At 47.1% G+C, this 22,090-nt stretch overlaps 1 protein-coding gene across 6 annotated transcripts in view; it reads left to right on the top strand.

The window, feature by feature from the left end:
- Nucleotides 1–231: 231 nt before the first annotated feature.
- GRIN2B (glutamate ionotropic receptor NMDA type subunit 2B) overlaps nt 232–22,090 on the top strand; it is a 366,073-nt gene continuing 344,214 nt past the window's right edge. For 3 of the 6 annotated variants that reach the window (XM_053252649.1, XM_053252650.1, XM_053252655.1), the window contains exon 1: nt 901–1,614. The gene's annotated coding sequence lies outside the window, so the exon portion shown is untranslated. Of the gene's footprint in view, nt 382–900; nt 1,615–8,778; nt 8,865–19,493; nt 19,531–22,090 lie in introns of those variants that run through there. The other 3 variants (XM_053252651.1, XM_053252653.1, XM_053252652.1) reach the window with 3 other exon arrangements.

Below are 22,090 nucleotides of genomic sequence, written 5' to 3'. Positions count from 1 at the left end.
CGGTGCTTTTCACCTTCCTCGGCTTTTCTCTACCTCCAAGGAAATCCGTGGGATTTTTTGGAGAGTGCCTGAGGTGAATTGCTAATCTGCACTGGGGGCGGGGAGGGGGAGGGGAAGGAAGAAATGCGGGGCGGGGGGGGGGGGAGAAGAGACCAAAAAATCCGCCCCACCCCCCACCAGGCAGCTACCCCAGGGATTTGCCCGTGGTTGGGCACGAGGGTCTTGCCGGGGCTGTCGCGGCTCTTCGCTCCTGTACAATCGCCCGGAGGGCTCCCGGCTGCTGTGCTAGGAAAGGCATCATCAGCCTCGGCAGCGGATCATTAAATCACCAGCCCGTGCCAGGATCCACCTCCTCTGCATGCAACAATGCCTGGCTAACAGGTAATTCGGGAGCGGGGAGGGACTCGTTCGCTGCTGCGCCGGCCGGCCTGGGGCTTTCGTCGCCCCTCCCGGAGGCTCGTTGCAGGTGGCGGGGAGACCTCAGCAGCCCCGGTCGGTCCCCAGCTCGGCCGCCGCGTGTGCCTGCTGTGCCAAGGGGTGCGTGTGCGCGTCTGCTGCCTGCTTCCCCTCCTCCTCTCCTCTCCTCTCCCCCGGCAACGCAGCATGTTGCCCGGCTGCTCGGCGGAGCGCCCCTCCTCCGCCCCTCCGTTCCCCCAGGGGTGGCGGTGGGATACGAAGGAGGCGGGGGTGGGGGGAGAGACCGCCGACATGTCAGCAGCAATGCAGATAGGGTTGGGAACGGCGGTGGCTCGCCACTGAACGGCTCCTTGCGAGTGGTGGGCTGGATTTCGCGCGCGCGCGCGCGCTCGTGTGGACGTGGATGCGTGTGTGTGTCTGTGTGTGTGTGTGTTACGGGGTTCCTGCCTTCGCCGCTCGGTGGTTTCTCGCTCGCCCCTTTCTCCAGTTCGCCTGCGTGCCCATCCCGGCAGTGGTATCGCCACCAGAGCCTCTCTGAAATCTTGACAGCCCCCGTCGTGCCAGCTGTTCTGTCATTCCTCTGGTGTGGGCTGCTGTGGGGAAATGCGTTTGCCTCCCCGTTCTTCGGAACGTGCTAGTGTCTCGCTAGGGGTGCGATCGGGTCTCTTTCACACCCCTCTAATTCCAGACCGATCCTTTCCCCCCCTTTTCCCTTCAGGAAGGGACGCCTGGGGAATCATCATGCTGCTCAGAGGACCGGAGCCGACTCCCGCGACATCCCGACCCAGCCTCTTCTTCTGCTAGGGCTCCAGGAATATATTTCTACTACTACCTGCACCATTAGAAGAACCATCGGGTTTTGCTTTGCCTTGCCTTTTTTTAAGGAGCAAATGGAATGATCTCTTTGGATCCTGCATTTTACGACCCTCCTTTCCACACGGTCTGATTCATCTTCGAAGCCGATCTCTCCTCTCTCCTCCTCTCTCTCTGCCGTTTTGCATTTGCACCACTTCAAGACACAAGATCGCCAAAGCTGAATCTTCTGGCAGGAAAGATTTTGCATCGCCCCCTCCCCATTTGCTCCCCCAACCTCATTCTTCTTATGTGGATATGCAAGCAAGAAGAGGAGACTGGATACTCCCAACATGCTCACTCCCTTAATCTGTCCGCCTAGAGGTTCTGCTTCTACAAACCAAGGTAAGGGGGGAGGGCTTTTTTTTTTTTTTTTTGCAGGAGGGGCGAGAATTGGCGGGAGGGGGGGGAGATTAACCATCGCGAAAAGTAGCAACTCGTTTTTTAATGGCCAATTTCTACTACTGCCATGAACCATCCAGACAGCAGCCCACCAAAGAGCCAGCCATGCCGTTTGGAGAACAGGTACACGGAGAACCATTCAGACATGTTGATTCCTCCCTCCCTTGGCTCATCCAGGGAGATGGGGCGGAAAGGGGCAAGACGACTGCTCACTGCTCCCCCGCCCTCCGCCCAGTGAGGGATTGTGTTGTGGGTCCTCTCACGATTCAAAGGGGTGGGGGGAAGGGGGGGTGGGGCAAAAGGCAGGTGTTCCGGCGGGGAGGACAAAAGTGGACCCAGCACTAGCCCTGCTCGAGCAAATGCCTTTTGTCTTTGCTGTCTTTGCCCAGCAGCTTCTCAACCCTCTCGCTCTGGTTTGAAAGCAGAGCCGCTTCGGAATGAGCCCCGGCCAATAGCAACATGGCAGGAGTCTCTGAGAAGATGGTGCATTCTAGCTGAAGCACACCAGGCCCCGGTCGGAGCTCTTGGGAGGCCTAATGCAGTGAGGCTGCTTTCCATCAGGGCGAGCATTGGCCCTCAGTGGTCAGCCAGTCCCAGGAGAAGGGACAGAAGTAAAGGAGGCTACTGTGTGGCTGCGCGTGTGTGGCTGGCTGGCTGCGTGCAGGTGGAGGGCTATTTTAAGTCCAAGCACGTAGGGAGACATACTACAAACCCACCAAATGCTTTATTGGGGGGGAGCCCCACAAAAACGCCTACTTCCGATTTTTTCTCTCTCAGTCTGGCTGCTCAGTGCTCTGGGTGCTGGTGATTTTCAGGCGTGATGTCTTCTCTCTCTCTCTCTCTCTCTCTCTCACACACACACACACACAGCTCCGAGGCAAACTGCTACTCACTGGATGCAAGATGGCTATCTTGCTGATCGGCTGCTGTGCCTACGCGACACATACCAGCACATGCACGATGGAAATTTGACGTGCTAGGCTTTCTGTAAGATGGTGGCAAGACAAAGGAGGACGTGTTCTCGTGTGAGTGGGTGTGGATGGTTCTGCGCTTCTGCTGGCTTGCCTTACGAAAAACGAGAATCGTGGCGTGTATTTTTAGACCCAATCCATCCGACTGGCCTCCCTCTTCCACCGTTACCAGCCCCACTCCAGCCCCTCTTCGCCATCCCCCGATATGTAGCCCCATCGTGGTGTGATGGGGTGGATTTTTCTGTGGCCGCTGGCGGAGCGCAGGCAGTTAGGACTGGGCTCCGGGGCAACCTCTGGACCATGCACCACCAGGAGGTCCAGAGCAGGCTCCCACGAGTCCATACCAACCCACAGCAACCCCCTGGCCCTTTTGCACAGTCCACCACCTTTATTCCCAGAAGCAGTGGGGGAGGCTACAAGTATTCTCAAGGAAAACAGCGAGAGCGAGCGAGCGAGCGAGCGAGCAGAGGCTTTGGCAAGGGAGCGGCGAGCCAGCCAGGTGTAGACTCCATTCCCTCCTACCACACCCCCTTAGGCTCTGGCGGCTGCTTCCCCCAAGGCTGGTCGTGGAGGACCAAATAGGGGTAGGGGAGGCGCCGCGGAGGCTCTCTCGGGGCTCCGCGCCCCCAATCCTGGCAGAAGATCCTGGGTCCCCCGCAGTCTTTGGCGGGCAGGCGACTGAGCTCTCTGGCGGGGCCACGAGAAAGAGCGTGCTGGTGGCGAAATCTGCCCGCCGCCCTGCCTCTTCCCCTCCTCTCGATTTAGCTGCGATTGTAAAAGGAGCGGCGGCGAAGATGACGGCCCTTCCTAGCGGGAGAGGGGCGGGTGTGAGGTAGGATCCCCCCACCTCCAGCCACGTTCGCCTGGCGCTTCTATAAATAGCCCAGGATCTCGGTGACATCTGCCTACGTCCCCCTCTCTGCAAGTGGGAGTCTAAAGTTTACCTGCGCGGCGGCTGGGAGCCGGTGTGTATGTGAGTGTGCGAGAGGGGCGGGGACAGAACACTGGAACAGAGGGGGCGTGGCCAGCTGCTCTGGAGACCGCTCCGGAGGGGGCGGGGATTTTTCTCACTCATGGGCAGGTGTGTGCGCGCGCCTCGAGTGCTGTGCTGCTGCTCTCCCCCTCACCCGCCTTGCAACACTGCTTATTTGCTAGTGGGGAGGGCTTGGCTTCAACCCCCGCCCTGCCTCGCCTTCCCACAAACCCTTCCGCTGTCGGGTCTTGCGTGGTTAGTGAGAACGGGCAGCGGAGGCACGCCGCCGGGCTTCTTTCACACCGTCTTGCCCAGGGGGCTGCAGCGACCCCCTTTGAAATCTAGGGGCTCGCCGTGGCCAAGGGGTGTCAGGACTCAGGAGTGGCTCCATGCTGCGGTTCTAAGCGGCGCGCTGGCTCTCGGTTATGCCCAGCCTGATGCAGGCGCCACGTCGTCGAGTGCATGGACATGCCCGGCGTCTGGCGGTACTTAACAGCGGAGCGGAACCGCGCTGCGGAGAGCCTGGTCTCTGAGTCTCCCGCCCCCCGGTGTCTTCTCCTGGGGCGAGGTGCCCGCCTAGCCTAGGAATGCGCCTGGCCTCAGAACTTTTTCTCCGTCCGTCCCGTCTCCCAAGAGAGGCTGCGATGGGGTTTCACACTCTGCTCGGTAATCCCAATGCAAAACGGTGTGCGAGTGTAGCGTAGCGGCTGAGCTACGAATCGGGCAGCCACCCTCCCCTCCCCACTGAACTTACTAGGTGGTGGCCTTAGGCAAGCCACTCCCTCGCAGCCCTCCATCTGCAGTGGGGGGTGGGGTGCACAATATCTTACCGAGTCGCTGTAAAGGTTACCAGAAGAGAATCTGCGGCTGAAGCGCTTCTCACCCTACCAGTGTTAAATGAGAGTGTTTTCGGGCGACGTAAGAAGCGCTTCTTGAGCCTCTCCCACCCCCCCCCCCTTATGGTGTGTCACAGAAGAGAATGTTAAGTGGCACAGAATGTGGGAAAGGAATTGGATGCACATTCTTCCCAACGAAGGTTTGGCATTTGCATTGTAAAAACACCCCTGGCTGCAGTTGACTACAAAGTACATTTGATTTAAAGATATTTTGATTTATTTTTAAAGACCACTTAACGGCTTTTAACCACCACCACCCCACACACCGCTGAATGGCCATTCCGTTTTAAAATATTCTTTTCTGCGTTCTATCACGCAACAACATTCACACCGGCAGGCAAACCAGACAAGAAAGGCTTCAGTGCCCATTGGGTACCATGTGGGGAAAAACCTTTCGTTGGTTCTCTCCCGTTTTGCATTCATCTTCTCACAAGCGATGCGTTGGAATCAGGAGAAAAAGGCGTTCAGAGCTTCATTTGTGAAAACGCCATCTGGTGTGACTCCTCCAAGTCCAAAGCAGCGCTTTAGGAAGCAGCAGACGCAGCAGCGCATCACACCTCCTTTCTCATTAATCGGGAGACAGTCAGGAGCGATTTAAACAAAATGCACTTGCTGTAGAAAAAGCCTCAGACAATTCACTTTTTGGTCTTCCATGGTACAAACGGAAGGAGAACAAGCTAGGTGGAGGGGGAGCTGCAGCTCTAGGTCTTCTATGCCTAGATGTGCAGGTGCATCTTTTCAATCTCCTCTAAAACATTTATGTGCAAGGCAATCCTGTGCATGTTTATTTACTTGCAAGTAAATAATAACTGTGTGCAGTGAGGATCACTCCCAAGAAAGCATGCATAGGATTGCAGCCTGACAGCCACTACTTAAAATTATAGAGGGCTTCACCTTCTACCCCACACTCACTATTTTTATTATTAGCTTATTTCTAAAATACATTTTCCTCTTGAGTATTAAAAAAAAAATTCAACTTGTACAGGTAGCAAAATAAACCAGCAATAAAAAACACAATGGTTATTCCAAAACCTTAGCCTCCAAAATTAGAAGATGGGCCTTGAGCAGAATGGATGTGTGTGAGAGAAGGGTAAAGGTAAAGTGTGCCGTTAAGTCAATTTCAACTCCTGGCGACCACACAGCCATGCAGTTTTCTTTGGTAGAATGCAGGAGGGGTTTACCCTTGCCTCCTCCCACACAGTCTGATGTGATGCCTTTCAGCATCTTCCTATATCACTGCTGCCTGATATAGTACCAAGTAGGTTTTATCCCCAGATCAAAAATAATTGGGCTAATGGGTCCTCTTTTTCTCGCTCCCACCTTTATCCAATGGATACTTGCTGTCAAGCTGATTTGTGGATTTCTGGCTTTTGACAAACTTCAGAAAGAGACCTGGTGGTATAAGAAAATGGTTAATGTACAAACTAACTGGTGGCAGAAAATGAGATGGAGTTAGGAGCAAAGGATGCCATGTGGAAGGCCAAAATGGGGGGGTGAAACTGCTGTCACCCCTATGTGTTCATAGAGAATCATACCAGGCATAAACACTCACATATGCAGAATAACATATTCAGCTTTGAAATTTGTGACAGGTATAGTCCAAATTAAAAGTTAAACTCACAGAAATACAACACAAACTTGCAAGAGAAGATGATAAAGTCTTCAGAAATACAGCCACGGGCACAAATCCACAGTCAGAGGGTACATATAATACATACACACAGATGCAGAGTGATGACACAGAGCATACATTCATATAGATAGATAGATAGATAGAGAGAGAGATCTACCTAAAGTCACATGTGGAAACACACACGATGTGTATACATTGAGATATACTGTATCATAATATATACACAGGGTACACTTGGAATACAGTCACCCTATATAATGTATAGATAACAAGGACATATAACACTTATAACATAATCCTAAATCCATTCATACAAAGTGACAAAAGAATGCACGCTGATATGAGAACACATATATCTAAATGTTAAAAGCCTGAAGGAAGCACATGCACATACAAGGATACTGAGGAGGATTAAATTTGCATCAAGGCTCAGCATCACCACCTGCTTTCAGTGCAAAAACCAGGTCAGGAACATATGAAATACTAATGAATCAGATAGTTCCTTTGAACCTGTGCAGAGTATGTTATCTTAACCCAGTGATGGCACTAGAAAAAAAAAAAAAAGAGGGACACAGAAGGGGCAAAGGAATTTCTGCGTGGGTGAGCTATGTCTCATCACATGTTAGATGGGAGACCCCACTTGTCTGAGGAGGTGCTTGCTCCCTACCAGAACCACTCTTGCCCTAACCACAGAAGGCGGCAAGGAACACTACATGTTTCCTACAGAGATAATCTCATTGAATTTTTTTAAAATTCACAAAAACCTTGTACACCCATGAATACGGGCCTGAGAAAACTGCCTATTTTACAGCAATTTCATGGCAAAACAGATATTTGTGCAATGTTTGCGTATGATGACACACACAGTTTCCTGCAGATCATCTCCATGTATGAAATATCTCATATGTGAAGCTGTGGTCCTCTAGTAAAATTACATGCATCTAGGATTAGAGATAAGGTCTCAAATGTAGCAGGTGTGCAGTTCAGCGAGATTTGAGTCCCAGCAGCTCTCTTTTGAGAACTTAATGCTGCAATCCTATCTATCTATCTAATCTGATTTCTATACCGCCCTTCCAAAAATGGCTCAGGGCGGTGCACACTTACTTGGGAATAAGCACCATGAGACTTACTTCCAAGTAAACAGGTACAGGATTGTGCTGTATAAATAGTACAGGAACATGTATTACTAGCATATTCCAGACACATAGATGGCATCATGGCACAACGGCAAAGACCTGTTCTGAACCACAGAAAAGCAAATGTGATTAACCGCTTACTGAGGCATCAGCTTCCCTATCTGTCCCAGCTTTTGCCTGCAAAAGCTCGTCACAGTAACCAATTTCACACATTTTTCTTGCACAAACTTCCATGTGAAACTCATGTGTAGATTGAAATAAATGGATGAGTACACGTGTATATTTTGCTCCATAGAAACGCAGAGCTTATAAGTGCTGGGAAGCTGTGCAAATCACAAACTCCCAATAAGGAGCGAAATACTTTCACTTCATATGGATATGCTGGGAACTCGATTAACCAGGTTCCCAGTGCGTGTCCACCCATTCGCTTGGATGCTTTATCCCTAACATGTGGGGTGCTGTTTGAGGGACTCCCATTTTGCAGATGAGATTGTCTGAGATGGGGAGGATCTTCTTCCAGGGAAAACTACTTAGCCATAGGGCAATTGTATTGCATATGCACTGTGAAACGATCACATACGATGCTCTGCTCCTGCATTTCATGCCCCCCCACCCCCGATATGAAAACGCTCTCCTGCTTCCTTTCTTAGAGCCATTGTGGACGGTGCAGTGGCTAGAGGGTTTGGCCCTGGCGTAGTTCAAATCTTATTCTTTTGAAGCTCACTAGGAAACTTTGGGCAAACCTCAGACTAACAGAGGCTCTTTAGAGGAAAGGCGGGATATACATATATAAGTAAAAACGAAATGTATCAAAAGCGTGGCGCGACCATTCAGCCAGAGTACGTGTTTATGGTCTTTGCTGCAGCCGGCTGCTAACACTTTTCTCCCACAAGACCCACAGAGAGGCCGCTGAGGCCTTCTTTTCCTGGTTCCGTTTCGAATGATGCGGATCCTTTTGCCCTCATTCTCGCCCCTGCTCCCTCCTTCCACCCGAGAATTTTGCTTCTGAGAGCAACTGCAGGTGGTCCCCTCATTCTTGGGCCCTGGCTTGGCAAGCTGCGAAGCTGCAAAGAGCTCCGATGCAATTTCAGAAGCGCCCAGCAGGTCCGCACGCCCCGCCTGTTGCTGCGCTGAGCACGTGCCTGGCCGAGCGTGTCTGTGGGGCTCCGGGTCAACGAGCGCAGCGGCCCGTCGGAGAGGGCGCTCGGTGTTGCAGCTGGGCCCTGGGAGAGACTAGCTTGAGGAGCTTGCCTTTAAGAGTTGCCGAGCTTGCCCACGTGGGGCTCGGAGGAGCCGCTTTTTTGCCTGCGCCGGCTTCACACGCCGTCCACAAACTCTGGAGGCCCTTTCCACCACTGGCTCCTAACTCCGCCTCCTCGCTCTTCGCCGAGAGAGCTTTCGGCCCCTCGCTTTTCTTCTGCGCACTTTCACAATGGGCAGCTTCCTGTTCCCGTTTTCTTTCTCTTTCTTCCCCACGCAAACCACTACAGTCTCCTGCGCTGCGCGTGTTGCAACAGAGACGCGGAAGGAAGCCTCGCGGCGGCAGCAACAGCGCGAGCAGCACCGCGGCCGCCCCGCTCGCAGGTATCTTCAAAAATGGCTTCGCGGTGGTAAAAAGCAACACAAGGGTCTGGTTTCTCTTAAGCTTTTCCTGATCGTGCACAACGAAGGCCATCTAGTCTGTTTTTCTGATTGGAAAGGCGGGATATAAACTGCCCAAAAGAAACACATCATCCCTTCTAATTGCTTTTGTCTGGTAGGGGTGACCTTTGCCCTGAATCAGGGCTACAAGGCGATGCAGGCAGCCCGCAGCCTCGTTCGCTCTGTCGCAGAACTCTTGCCCCTACAAGCCCGCTCTCTTTGCCAGTCTCACTTGACCTGGGCACCGTGGGGCGGGGGATGAAAGGGGAGTGCACAGAAGGGGCAAAGTGCATTTTTGGGTGAGCGAGCTGTGTCCCACCACATACCGGATTTCTGAAACAAATGGGACGGTGGGGGACAAGCCACTGTGCGGGAGGGGCGTTTGCCTACCGATGCCCCCTGGAGCCGCCCTTGCTCGACCCCGCAGCCCCCAGACGCCATAAACGGCATCTTCCCGCTTCAACTCTTTCCAAGAGATCACGAGAGAGAGATTAGGGTATAACTGGTGACACTGCAAAGGATCCCGGGAGTGAGACGGACCCATCTCTCCGATCGCAGGCCGCCTCCACGCCCTGCCCTAAAACCCTTACCATCCCGCTTGGGTTGGGTTGTGCGCGCGTTGGAACTTTCGGTCAGGTCACGGAACGTCAGTCAGACTCGTTCCTGCTCGGACTCCCGAGCGCCCAGCCCAGAAGCTCTTGTCTACAGCAGGAGCGACAAACGGCCCCTTCTCGAGCTCCTGGACTGCGGAGCGCTTGGTTTGTAGCCTCAAAGTAGGGGACGGCATTGCCTCCGAGCCGTCTTTGCGTGGTGAGACCGAGCCGGCCAGCGCCCAGCCAAACCGCTCCACCTGCTATCATGCTAGGAAATGCGAGCAAAACGCGCCACTCGCTGGAGCAGCGAAGTTCGAGAGGAGATGCTGCCTGAGCTTGCCTGCCTACTAGGATGATCAGGAGAACTGGAGACCACGTTTGGATGCTCAGAGCACTACTGGGAAGGAAATCGTGGCTGGCCCATCAACACTGGACTGTTGATGAGACAACAATATTTTATTATTTATTTATTTATTCATTGGATTTCTATACCGCCCTTCCAAAAATGTCTCAGGGCAGTTTACACAGAGGAATAACAAATAAATAAGATAAGATGGATCCCTGTCCCCAGAGGGCTCACAGTCTAAAAAGAAACACAAGATAGGCACCAGCAACAGTCACTGGAGGTACTTGTGCTGAGGGTGGACAGGGCCAGTTACTCTCCCCCTGCTCAATAAAGAGAATCACCATGTTAAAAGGTGCCTCTTTGCCAAGTTAGCAAGGGTCCCCTTGTCCCCCCCACATTTTCATCCTCATTCTACGCTATCTTCTAACAGAGTCCAATCTCACAACAGGATTCCCGTAGATGTGTGTGAGGCCTTGCATATTGGGTGTAACGTGTGCAGCAGCCTGGGTTTTTTGCACATCTAGTGATGAATATTCAGTCCTCACAAACTGCAGAGATGCAGATACTCTGCTGATGTCTGCCCTTTTTGGAAGTGGTGTTGGTGCTGGGTTAATGTCTTGCACAACACATTCTTTCAACAGGTACATTTTGTTGGCAGAAACACTGATTTTGGTCCCTCCTTAGCAATGGGGGGGTGGATGAGTGGGAAGGAGAGGACAGAGGTCCCATGTGTTTCAGTGTCTGTGAAAGCCTTGAGGGAAGTAAGACATTTGGAAAAAATAGTTGGTTATTCAGTTGACACCCCTTCCTGTAGAAGTAGCAGGCAGATTAAGGGTTGGAAAATGCTCACCCTTGCTTTGCTGAGTGCAGGAGCGTAACTATAATAGGGCAAGGGGAGACAGTTGTCTGGGGGCCCACTGCCTTGGGTCCCTCCAGAGGCAAGTCACATGACTGACTCCCCCAGCTGCGCACCCGCCCGGGCTTCCTTCAGTTGTCTTCATCCTCCAAAATTGATGTGAGTGTTAAGACCTGGAGCTACCAGAACAGCATGCCTTTCTCTAGTACCATTACATGACTTGCATCATCCACAATTTACAAAACCTTTTTAAAAGGTGGGGGGGCATTTTAAAATCTTGTCTCTGGGCCCACTACAACCTTGCTACTCCCCTGGCTGAGTGTATGTGTGGTGGAGGAAAATATTGTGTGGCACTCATGGGCCAGTCAAAGCAAGTGGTGATGTTGGCGTTATAGAGAATCTCACTCTTTCCCCAGGTTGTGCTTCCCAGGCAAACCATGTAGAGTTTTGTTGTATCCATCACACCACATTGATTAACAAAGTTCCTGTTTCTGCTTGATTTTTAGGAGGGGGAGGGGAGATTGACTTAAGTAAAATTGAAGTAAAATTGATGCTTTTTGGTGCAGTTGGTCAAAGGAAACAGAATACTTTAATGAGGGTCACTGTTGTCACCGTTGCTCAGGAATGGTGTGACCGATCTGCACAAACACACTTCCCATTTCTTTGAGTGGTGAGAAGTTCTTGGGCATCTCTGCAGAGTTTAGTTTCCTTTGGATGAGAGAGATCTATGATATCTTATATTTTTTTTCTTTAGAAATATGCAAGCAGATCTTATTAGAAGCCAGCAGAACCATAAGAGCAGGCAGCAAATCCACTAACTCTGCTTCAGATTCCCAGATAAAGTCTTTGCATCCAAGGATGCTTCTTCAACTTAGTCAACTCAAAGCCCTCACCTTCTTTGCTCTTCTCTAAATTCAGATTTCTATTTCACTCCAAACTGCTTCTCTCTGACTCTTCCTACTAACTGAAGGGTGTTATCTTCCCATGATAGTATTTCATTCTAAAAGCTAGATCAAGATTCTCAACTATCAGGAGAACATCTTCTGTTATAGCTCCCATTGATGATCAGCTGATCATTCTGGACAATTAGCAAACCACCCTGCATCTTTAGGGTGGAATTACAAAACAGATAGGGAAACTTGATGCTAGGCTTGAATAGAAAAATAATACCACTGTCAACTGTGTTAATTTTCTGCACTCAGACTCAACATTCTTTCCTTTCCCCTTTGCTCATAGCTACCCATGCAAAAATCTGTCTCATAGGCTGGATTCTTATTTCATATGGCTTGTGAGGTAGAATTCAACAGATTTATAGCTGTGTAACAAAATGTATGAGTGAAATAAATATATTACATTATGAATTCAGATGTGATCGACCTATTGCAGCACAATAGGTGGGAAATTAAAAAAAAGATTTTATCAAAGTGGTAAATGATTGTGTGATCTTTGCAGTTATCTCTGAAAGGCTTGTACTTATTGCTTTAAGTTTTACATCATCCTTTATTCATAATAATATTTCCTTGTGGTTCTATACACTTATGAAAAACACTAGGAAAAAACCCAACACAATCTTATATCTTCTTTGTGTGGTGCAGTGAATATGGTACTAGATTTGGATATGGTAGGTTCAGATCCTTCCTTACTCGAGGTGAGCAATTCACAATCTCTAACCTTTTGTGTTTTATAGGATTGTAAAGAGGATTACTTAGATTAGAAATTAAACAAATGCATATTAGGGATGTGCAAGAACCACAATTCAAGCACATTTTGGGAACGTCTCCCCCCCACCTGAGCTTTAAGAAAGAGGAGAGCAGGTCGTTCCCTGCTCTCTGCAGTCCCATGCAGGTTCCTGCTGGGGAGGTGTCTGTCTCTAGAAGCCCCACGTGGTGTCACTGTCAGCATGCACATGGCATCTGCGCATGGGCAGGCACAATTTGTGTGGTCATGTGGTCAGCATGGTGTTGCTTACCATCATAGGACCAGAATGCACAATCCTCTCTAACAACATTATGCTGGCCACATAGCACCAGAATGCCCCCCCCCCCCACAGCAGCAACAAAATATAAGCAAAGAAAGAATTTCATGTTGTTTCAAACTCAGGTCTACTTGAATGGGAGCAGTCGGATTTTTTTGACTTTTAGTTATGTTCTCCATTTGTCAGCAGGGGTTTTTACGTCTGGTAATGACTTAAAACAATTTTGTAATAAAGTTTCTAAGTTGTGTAGTCACCTAGTTACATCTTTATTGGTGAAATGCCATGTTACAGATTTAGGTATTTATCACTGTACTACACAGCAGACAACTGTTATGAAGATGCAGACAGACAGTTAAACAGTTACGGATATATTCATTCTCTCTCTCTCTCACACACACACACACACACACAGCCTTGTGGCTGTTAAATAGTAGATTCATTGTAGCATATTTTTGTGCATCAGAGCTCACTTTGTGAGACATACTAAGTGTTATCCTTGGACACATACATGTGCATGCATATGTGTACACACAGAGAGAAATCTAGAGGAAAAATGTTAAACAGTGGCATCAAAAGACCATGAGATGCAAGAGGTGCCATCTATGACATATCTATGAAAAGCTCAATTGGATACAAGATAAGCACACTGACCATTCACAAGTAATTGGCATTAACACAATCTTACTAGCTTTGCTATGCTAATTGAATCAAATTTGATATTCTTGTTCAGCAGTTTCATTCTGGAGTCTCCCTTTGAAGTTCTTTTGTTGGAGAATGGTAGCAGCAGAATGTCTTGGGAGACTGAACTTTTCTCCCGCTGGTTTCTGAATGTTGCCATATTTAATGTTAGATTAATGTCAGATTATTCTTTTGCTTACATACTGACCTATTTGTTGTGTGTAATCGGCACTTTTGGCAGGTGGTGGCATAGTTCTCATGGGAGGATGAGCCTTCTGACAGGGTGAGCCCAATGTGGCTAATGTTATTAGGTCCTATAGTAGTATTGCCTGAAGAGATATGAGATCAAGGGTTGTGCCCTGGTTTGTTACAGAGCCTAGTCTCTAGGTGCTTACCTCACATAAATTTAGGAAGCTGCCTTATACTGTCAGACCCTTGGTCCATCTAGCTTAGAATCGTCTACACTGACTGGCAGTGGCTCGCTCGCCAAGATTTCAGGCAGGAGTCTTTCTCAGCCCTACCTGGAAATGCTAGAAATTGAAACTGGGACCTTCTGCATGCAAAGCAGATGCTTTACCACTGGGCTATGGTCCCACCTCCTCATTTATTTATTTTTAAAGGATGTGTATCCTGCTTTTTGCAATAGCCTCAAGGCAGCTAACAAATTGCGCAATTAAATACAAAACTATCAAACAATAGCAGTGAGTCAGCGACCAAACATTAGATGTCCCAGCTCTGCTGCTCAGTAGCTCTTTTAGATTAAGAAGCTACTTGTATGTCTAAACCACCTGAAGTCAGCACCCAGTCTTATTAAAAACATAGAGTACAACAAAAGATATCCATCCACACACAAAACATATCTTGAGTTGCAGCATAGACAAAGCCAGTTACATTAACCCTCCCAACCCAAACTCAGCACTCAGTTCGATACAGACACTTTATGCTCCTTCCAGTTGTGACAGTGACTTTTTAATTACTCTAACAGTGTAAAATGGACATTCTAAATAAAACATTGAAATGCGGGTGAGGGGAAGGAGGCTATGCTACTCTAGTCTTTTTAGTTTTATGATTTTCTGTTTTGTGTGCAATCTGTTCCTATGCATGCTTAAAGGTAACGTGTGCTGTCAAGTCAATTTTGACTCCTGGCGCCCACAGAGTCCTGTGATTTTCTTTTGGCAGAATACAGGAGGTGTTTACCATTGCCTTCTCCCACATAGTATGAGATGATGCCTTTCAGCATCTTCCTATATTGCTACTGCCCATTATAGTACCAGCGGGGATTCGAACCGGCAACCTTCTGCTTGTTAGTCAAGCATTTCCCTGCTGTGCCACTTCAGAACTAAATCCCAGTGAATTCAGTGGGGCTTCCTCCGAAGTAAGTATGGATAGAATTTGAGCTTTAGTTTAAAATGGGATAGTCAACACCAGAAAAGAAATTGTTTGCTTGCTTTGCTGCTGCAGAGAATTCTGTATTTGTTTTTGGTGTGAACACCTCTCTGGCTGTTGGCACCAGAATTTGGTGTCCAGGTGTTCATGTCTCTGCAGTAACACGTGGAAAGTCTGCATTTTAAACCCAGATCTGCCCTCTCCTCAGAGTGCTGCTACAAGCTAATCATATTACAAAAAGGATGCAAATATTAGTGTTTTTGTAGTGAGTTTTATTCACACTTTCTACTGATTCACTTTTCAGGGCTATTAATTTCTGCAAATTAGTTAACTTATATTATTGAATACCAAGTAGTTAATACCTTCAGTATTAATATGAATTCAGAATGGCTGTTAACCCTTGTAGTCCTTGAGATAACAATCACGCAACCAAAACTCTCCCAGTTTCCGCAACCCAGACATACTTAAAATGTCACTGTGGGCATACAGTATGCAGTATTATGTGTGCATACAATATGCAGCATCATGTGCTAGGGGTTAAACAGCCCAGGTGTGCAGATGAAGCCTCTGTGGTCTGAAACACTTCTGAATATAGATGGGTCCTGTCCTGCATAACTCTTGTTGGCCTGTGTTTCCATCTTTCCTTTTGTAGGGGTATGGTGCTGTTACTCAGTCAGTGGTAGACCATCTGCTTTGCATGCAGAAGGCCTGAGGCTCAATCCCTGGTATCTTCAAGTAGGGCTGGGAGAGACCTCTGCCTGAGACCTTGGGGAGCTGCTGCCAGTCAGTGTAAGCAATGCAGAACTAGATGGACTGATGATCTGTCTTGGTATAAGGCAGCTCCCAATGTTCCTTTGGCCTTTGCTGTAATGGAGTTGCCACTGGTAATGGAGTTTGCACTGGTAGAGAGTGCTGTCGAAACTGTATGTTGCTGCTCTTGCTTCCTTCTTTAGTACTGCTTTCCTTCTGGTACCTATTGTAGCTGAGGTGTGAGATTTTAGAGGCCGTAAAGAAACAGGATAGAAAGTTCTGAGGGTCTAACAAATCAGAGCTTATCTTGAAGCTCATTAGGGTAAGCTTCAGATGCTATTCTCAGTGCTAGACCTGCAATATGTGAAGTGAGATATTCATACATTTGCATAGGCATCACTAAAATTTCTGCTTTTCAGCCCCTGCTGCTAGAACCTTTTATAGACGCCACGCCAGAGGAGTGCAGACGTAAGCGCAGTTTAGAGATTGAGAGTTCGTTGTGGAATTGTGTTCTCATCCATCCTAGCTCCCCTCCAGTTTTCCCTTTAATTTTTTTCAGTTTTTTTTTCTGGGCAGCAGTATCAAGGCAGTGTGTGTATGCACGGGTGCATTCAGAGTGGGGCCTTCCTGATTCAACTGGAGCGGGATCCAAAATTAACTGAGCAGATATAAAAAAACTTGTGAGTGGCACATGTGCACGCTCCTTAGAGGGAACACTACTCCCCTTTCTCCAGAGCAAATCAACCCCCCTTCCCTGCAGTTAAGGTATATATTGGTGCCACTGTTAAAGCTCATCAGGATACTTATTTGATCAATATTTGAAACCATGATTTAATGTTGGTTTCAAATCCTGGCTACATGTGAACACTGATTAGTGTTAACAGCAGGTGGTTAATATATGAGGGAAGAATTTACTCTAGAGAGGGATGGGGTCGGTGGGCGGGGGAAAGAGTGTGTTATCCTGCAACTTAGATCTATTCTCTTAGCTCTACCCACAAGACAGCCAATGTTGACATCCATGTTGTCTCATGGCTCCTATTCTATATTTTGTTTGCACCAGGAAATGTGTTGATGGCCATGTTGACACGAGACCCAGTGGCAGCTAATGCCCATTGGGGTAGGTAGAGTTGGAAGGCAGGACAGCTAAAAGTAGTCTGGGTATGAGCCAGGGGTAACAATAGGCTGAATGTTAGCTGAATCGAGTCTATGTATGCTTTTTTGAAAGTAAATTCCATTGAGTTCAGTGAGTTTTACTTTCAAGCAAATATGCATAGAATTGCAGTCTTAGTTCTCTTTTACAGAAGTAGCATGCAGACACAGGAAACATACAAACAGAGATCTTCCTAATTCACACATACAGATGGGGCATAGTCGCCGCCACCACCCTCATGAGAAGGAAGGGAACTCACAAGAGTATGAGGAATATCTATCCCACCCCACCCTTTTTAGGAAGGGAAAAACTTACCAGGGCAAAAGAGGGGGAGAAAGAAAAATGTAGGGGTAGTAGACAGCAGTATGCTCACCATCTCCACTCCAATTACAAACAGAGCAGATGCAATTTTGAACAGAAAGTTTGCCATTCTTAGGAACCTAATTATGAACCATGAATATCATTTTCTCTTACCAGTAGGTAAGCTGCAGCAAGCTTCTTATCCTAGTCTCCGTTTGTTTCTCTCAGACTCACACACCCCTCCCCTCCAGTGTCACATGAACTGTGTGAAAGGCTAAGCGGCATCCTGATCCTTTGAATGTTACACAAGAGTAGATCCTATTTTCAGTGGGATTCCTTCTATGCGAGTATGCATAGAGTCAGTGGCATAGCAAGGTTGGTGTGGGCCTAGGGACAAAAAGTGAAGATGGGCCCCCTTGCTCCCCATCTTCTTTATCCACTCCCTCCCCCATGTATTTGTTGCAGAAAACCTGTAAGGACATGATGAAAATCAGATTTTAGAATGCTCTTTCTTTCTCTTCTGTGCATATACCTGTAATATTACACACTCTTCATATATGCATACAGTTTCACACACATACTTGTGCAGAAACATGCACAGAAATGTTTCCCCTAGCTCAGAAACATTTTTAACATATATGCCTACTACCATGAGCGGATATATGCATACATACAACCCTAGCAATGTTACTATCCCTATTTGTGACTATCCCTATTTCCCTATCCCCATTTGTGCACTCTCTCTCTCTCTGTTTCTCTTCCACACACATACGCAAACAGTTTATTCCCAAGCATGCAGTCTTGAGAGTTATCGTTTAGCTCTACCACATCTCAGAAAGGGGGCCTGAAACTTCTCAGAGTTGCTCTAAGGACTCTGGATACAACACGAGGAGAAGTAAGAAAGGATTTGACTTTTGAGGGCTGGCAAAATATGTACAAAAGGACAATAAAATGAGCCATGGTCAGAGGTAGCCCAATACTTCCAGACATAAGAAATGAGAAGCACTGAAAATAAATCAGTGCATACTTCTGAGAGATTTCGCACATGTTTTCATATGGCAGCTTGCACTAGAAAGAATGGTACAAGTGTTGTACCAGTACACTGCTGAAAAATTGAACATGTACTGAAATAATGATAGGCTTGGGTTTTAATGTTGATTTTAGCAATTTGTGAAGCTACTTTCAAGAAGCTGGGATACATTAGTACACTACAAGCTTATTAAAAAAACACACAATAAGTAAGTTATTCATATACTGCTACAAGCACAAAGCAAAATAAAATAGTAAATATTATAAGGAGAAACAAATTGGGATAGAGAACCATTTTCCTTATATATTTTGCTATGTAAGCCATTTTGAGAACTTTGTTGCTAAAAAGGAGTGTACTGTATAAATATTTTAATAATATAAGGCAAAGATATGAGAAAACACACACACACACACACACACCCCAGATTAAGACTATAAGCAGTTTAGTACGGTATCTTCAAACCCAATAGCACATAATTAACCAAAAGGCAGGAAAAAACAAAAACAGATCAATTTTGTTAGAGCATTTTTCTTCCCCTTATTATTATTTTTAAAGCTTTTAATACTTTTTGTAGTGATTAATTTCCTCACAAGGAAGTACACTATTGGGGTGGGGGAAGGTATCTTACAAGTTTGTATTAGAAAAATTTTGGCTTACACTTAGCACCTTGTGCTGCTTTGAAAATGATTTTTTTTTTTGTTTAAAAATCTCTCACTCAGAAAAATCTTGACACAGAGGAGAAGAAAGAGTGTGTGTGTATGTGTTGCGGGGGATTTCTCTTTCACAGACATATAAACACGATTGTTCCCAAATGGGGTGTGAGATAGGTGGCGAAGAAACACACTGACTTTCAAATGCACACAGTTCATACAGGGGGAGAAAAGAGAAATACAGCGACTTAGACGAGGGGAACAAATCACACACACCAGTTAAGTTTAAAAAAATTTTTTTACTTGCTTTGATGAGCTCAGTTTTTCCTTGTGGCTGGCATGCTCTGCACTTGCATTCAAATGCCAAGTTAGGGAGGAGCACAAGGGACAGATCTCCGGGAGAGTCAATTCCGTGGCTGCTGCTGGTGCCATGAAAGAAGGCAGAACTGGAAGGGAAGATGCTTTACTCTTCCCTTCCCCTGTTTCTGCTAATGGCCTCAGCAGCAAGGGGCAGCAGCAAGGGGAGGAACTCCATGGTTGGTAAAGAGCAGCCAGTCTTTTTGATGCGGGGGGGGGAGTGGGGAGAGCCTCTGGGGCACCCGGAAGTGCCCAGGTCTTTGCAGGCCCGGGAACATTTGCCCTCCCTTGCTCTATTAAAGCTACAGCCCTGCATAGAGTTGCAGCCTTTCCTCTCTGAGGCCGCATTGGAAAGGGCAGCTGACTGTGGGCGATATGAAAGACATCCTATTAGAAAACAAACTGCAGGTCCTAAATGGCCTTTGGGTACATAGTTAGCCAATAAGAGAGTGAGGCTTTGTGATCTAATTTGTGATAGCACAGAGCATTGCAGAAGGGCACCTTACCGGAAGCAACTTTACATTGGAAAAAAGTAAAGGTTTGTTTTTTACTGGAGAGTTGATGGGCACAGTGCGAGGGGGATAGTCTGGAGAAAGCCATCTCCTGTAATCTTATAGAAAGTATTGCAAGTGTCCACCTCTTCTGGCAAAGGAAGGATAGGGAATGGGAGAGAGTGGGGACATTTGGATGGTGGGAGGTCACTGTTTCACCTACCCTTAGTGAAGAGTCTTCCCCAGTGAAGCCTCTGTCACAGAGATGTAGGGTTGGCAAAAGTGTCTCTGCAAGCCATTGGCTGAGCTCTTCCAGATGGAATGGCCATTGGAAAAGAAGGCCAGAGGCCTTATCACTTTAATAGTTGTGTAGGGTAGGGCATTTCAGTAGTGGAGTTTGTATTGTAGTTTGGCTTCTGCAGTAATTGTGATTGATGGATATCTATGTACCAATGTGTTGAAGAGCCTTTGAAATGGACCCAGGGTGTATATTACCTTTCTCCTTTTTTAGATGAGGGAGGGTCTTTTATAACTGCTCTTTCTTGGATATAGCTGAGGTGGCTATTGTTCTTTTATTTTGTTATGGCCTGACATTCAGCCCATAGATCAGTGACAGAGCACCTGTTCTGGGGAGGGACCTTAGCTCAGTGGCAGGGTGCATACCCTGCAATCAGAAGGTCCCACTTTCAATCAGTGGCATTTCCAAGTACAACTGGGGAATACCCTGTTTTCAATTCTGCACAGGTGAAGCTGGTTAGAGTAGACCATATTGAACTAGATGGACTAATGGTCTGATTCACTGTAAGGCAGCTTCTTGTGTTAAAATATTGTTGTTGTGCCGTCAAGTCGGTGTTGACTCCTGGTGACCATAGAGACACGTGGTTTTCTTTGGTAGCATGCAGGAGGGGTTTACCATTGCCATCTACCTCACAGTCTGAGATGATACCTTTCAGCATCTTCCTTTATCACTGCTGCCCAATATATGTGTTTCCCATAGTCTGGGAAACATACCAGTGGGTATTTGAACCAGCGACCTCTTGCTCCCTAGGCAAGTTACTTCCCTGCTGCCCCATTAGTGTATCTCTTACATTTTGGATCCCATGGTGGAGTTTCTAAGAGATCCATGACAGTTAGCTTACAACACCTTTTGATGACTCTGCCCCTTGCTCCTGCTGGGATATTGATTTGTGATCATTTCTTTTATATTACAAACACTTTTGATTAAATCGGATGCTGCAGTGTCCTATTTGACTTGATACCTGTTAAGGAGATTATGGGTTGAAACTTGTATCCAAAGGTTCTCTTCCCTGATGGAAGGTACTTCTCTAACAGAAAGTCTTCCTTCTATGGAAAACTCCTTCCTCTGGATGAAGACTTTTTCTATCAGAGGAGGAGAACCTTTGAACCCTTTGTATCCCATCTGATGGAACTATTATAATGTTTTGCAGGGGTTCCCAACCTGTGGTACTCCAGATGTTGCTGAACTACAATGCTCATCATCCACAGTTACAATTTATTGTGACTGGGGATGATAGGAGCTGTAGTTTGGCAACATCTGGAGTACCATAGGTTGGGAACCCCTGATATATTATAACAAGAGTGCAATCACTCCTTTTATATACTTACAACAGAATTACAGAGTTGGAGGGACTTTGTAGGCCATCTAATTCAGCCGCTTGCTTGACGCAGGAAATTCAGAGCTAGAGCATCCCCAAGAGATGGAGAAATATAATCAGTTAATAGCACTGCAACATTGTGATTATTCTGTTTTTCAGAGGAGGTGATTACTCAGTATGACTACAAGTTGATTTTTGTGTGGAATCACCTTTCCTCCATCTTCTGTTTTGGTTTTGAAGCAGCCGTCAAGACAGTTTTGCTAGCCTATACAAATAATTATAGAATTTTCATCCTCTTCAAAAGAACTATTAGATGTTTAATTTTGGCATTGCATTTCAAAGACCCTAGAATCTTAGCAAATCTAGAGAAGTGAGTCATCAAACATCTTTAAAAGCTAGGAGAACCAGTCATGTTCAGCCCACAGAAAAGACAACTGTGGGCAGAGACATAAGTGTGTTTGAATGCATTAAGGACTTGGAAAATGAGTATAAGGGCCAATTATTTGCATTAGTCACTAACGACAGATCAGGAGGTAAATGGGCTTCAGATGAGGTGGGAAACATTTAGACAATGGATCAAGTTAAACAGATACTGCAGAACCTTTGAGGTTGATAGAGCTACCTCTTCTGGTGATATTTGATGTTAAAACTGGATGACGTGCTACCAAATTACAGCCCAGTTCACTTGTATATTTTTCTCAGTGGACAGGAAAATTGTGCATAATAATGGGGGGCTTGTAAGAGTGATACTATCTGGCACGCACCTTTCAGCTGTTCAGTGATGATCAGCAGCTTCCCTGCTTAGCTTCTGCTTGAAAGTAGCAAAGAACACAAAAATACCTCATATAGGAAGTCTTAGACATCCCCGCTGGTATGTTCCCCAGACTATGGGAAACACCTATATCGTGCAGCAACGATATAGGAAGATGCTGAAAGGCATCATCTCAGACTGTGTTGGAGATGGCAATGGTAAACCCCTCCTGTATTCTAC

This window comes from Hemicordylus capensis, chromosome 5, assembly GCF_027244095.1.
Source record: "Hemicordylus capensis ecotype Gifberg chromosome 5, rHemCap1.1.pri, whole genome shotgun sequence".
NCBI lineage: Eukaryota > Metazoa > Chordata > Lepidosauria > Squamata > Cordylidae > Hemicordylus > Hemicordylus capensis.
The sequence above is the reverse complement of the archived record's forward strand: the minus strand, read 5'-3'. Positions and strand labels throughout refer to the sequence as shown.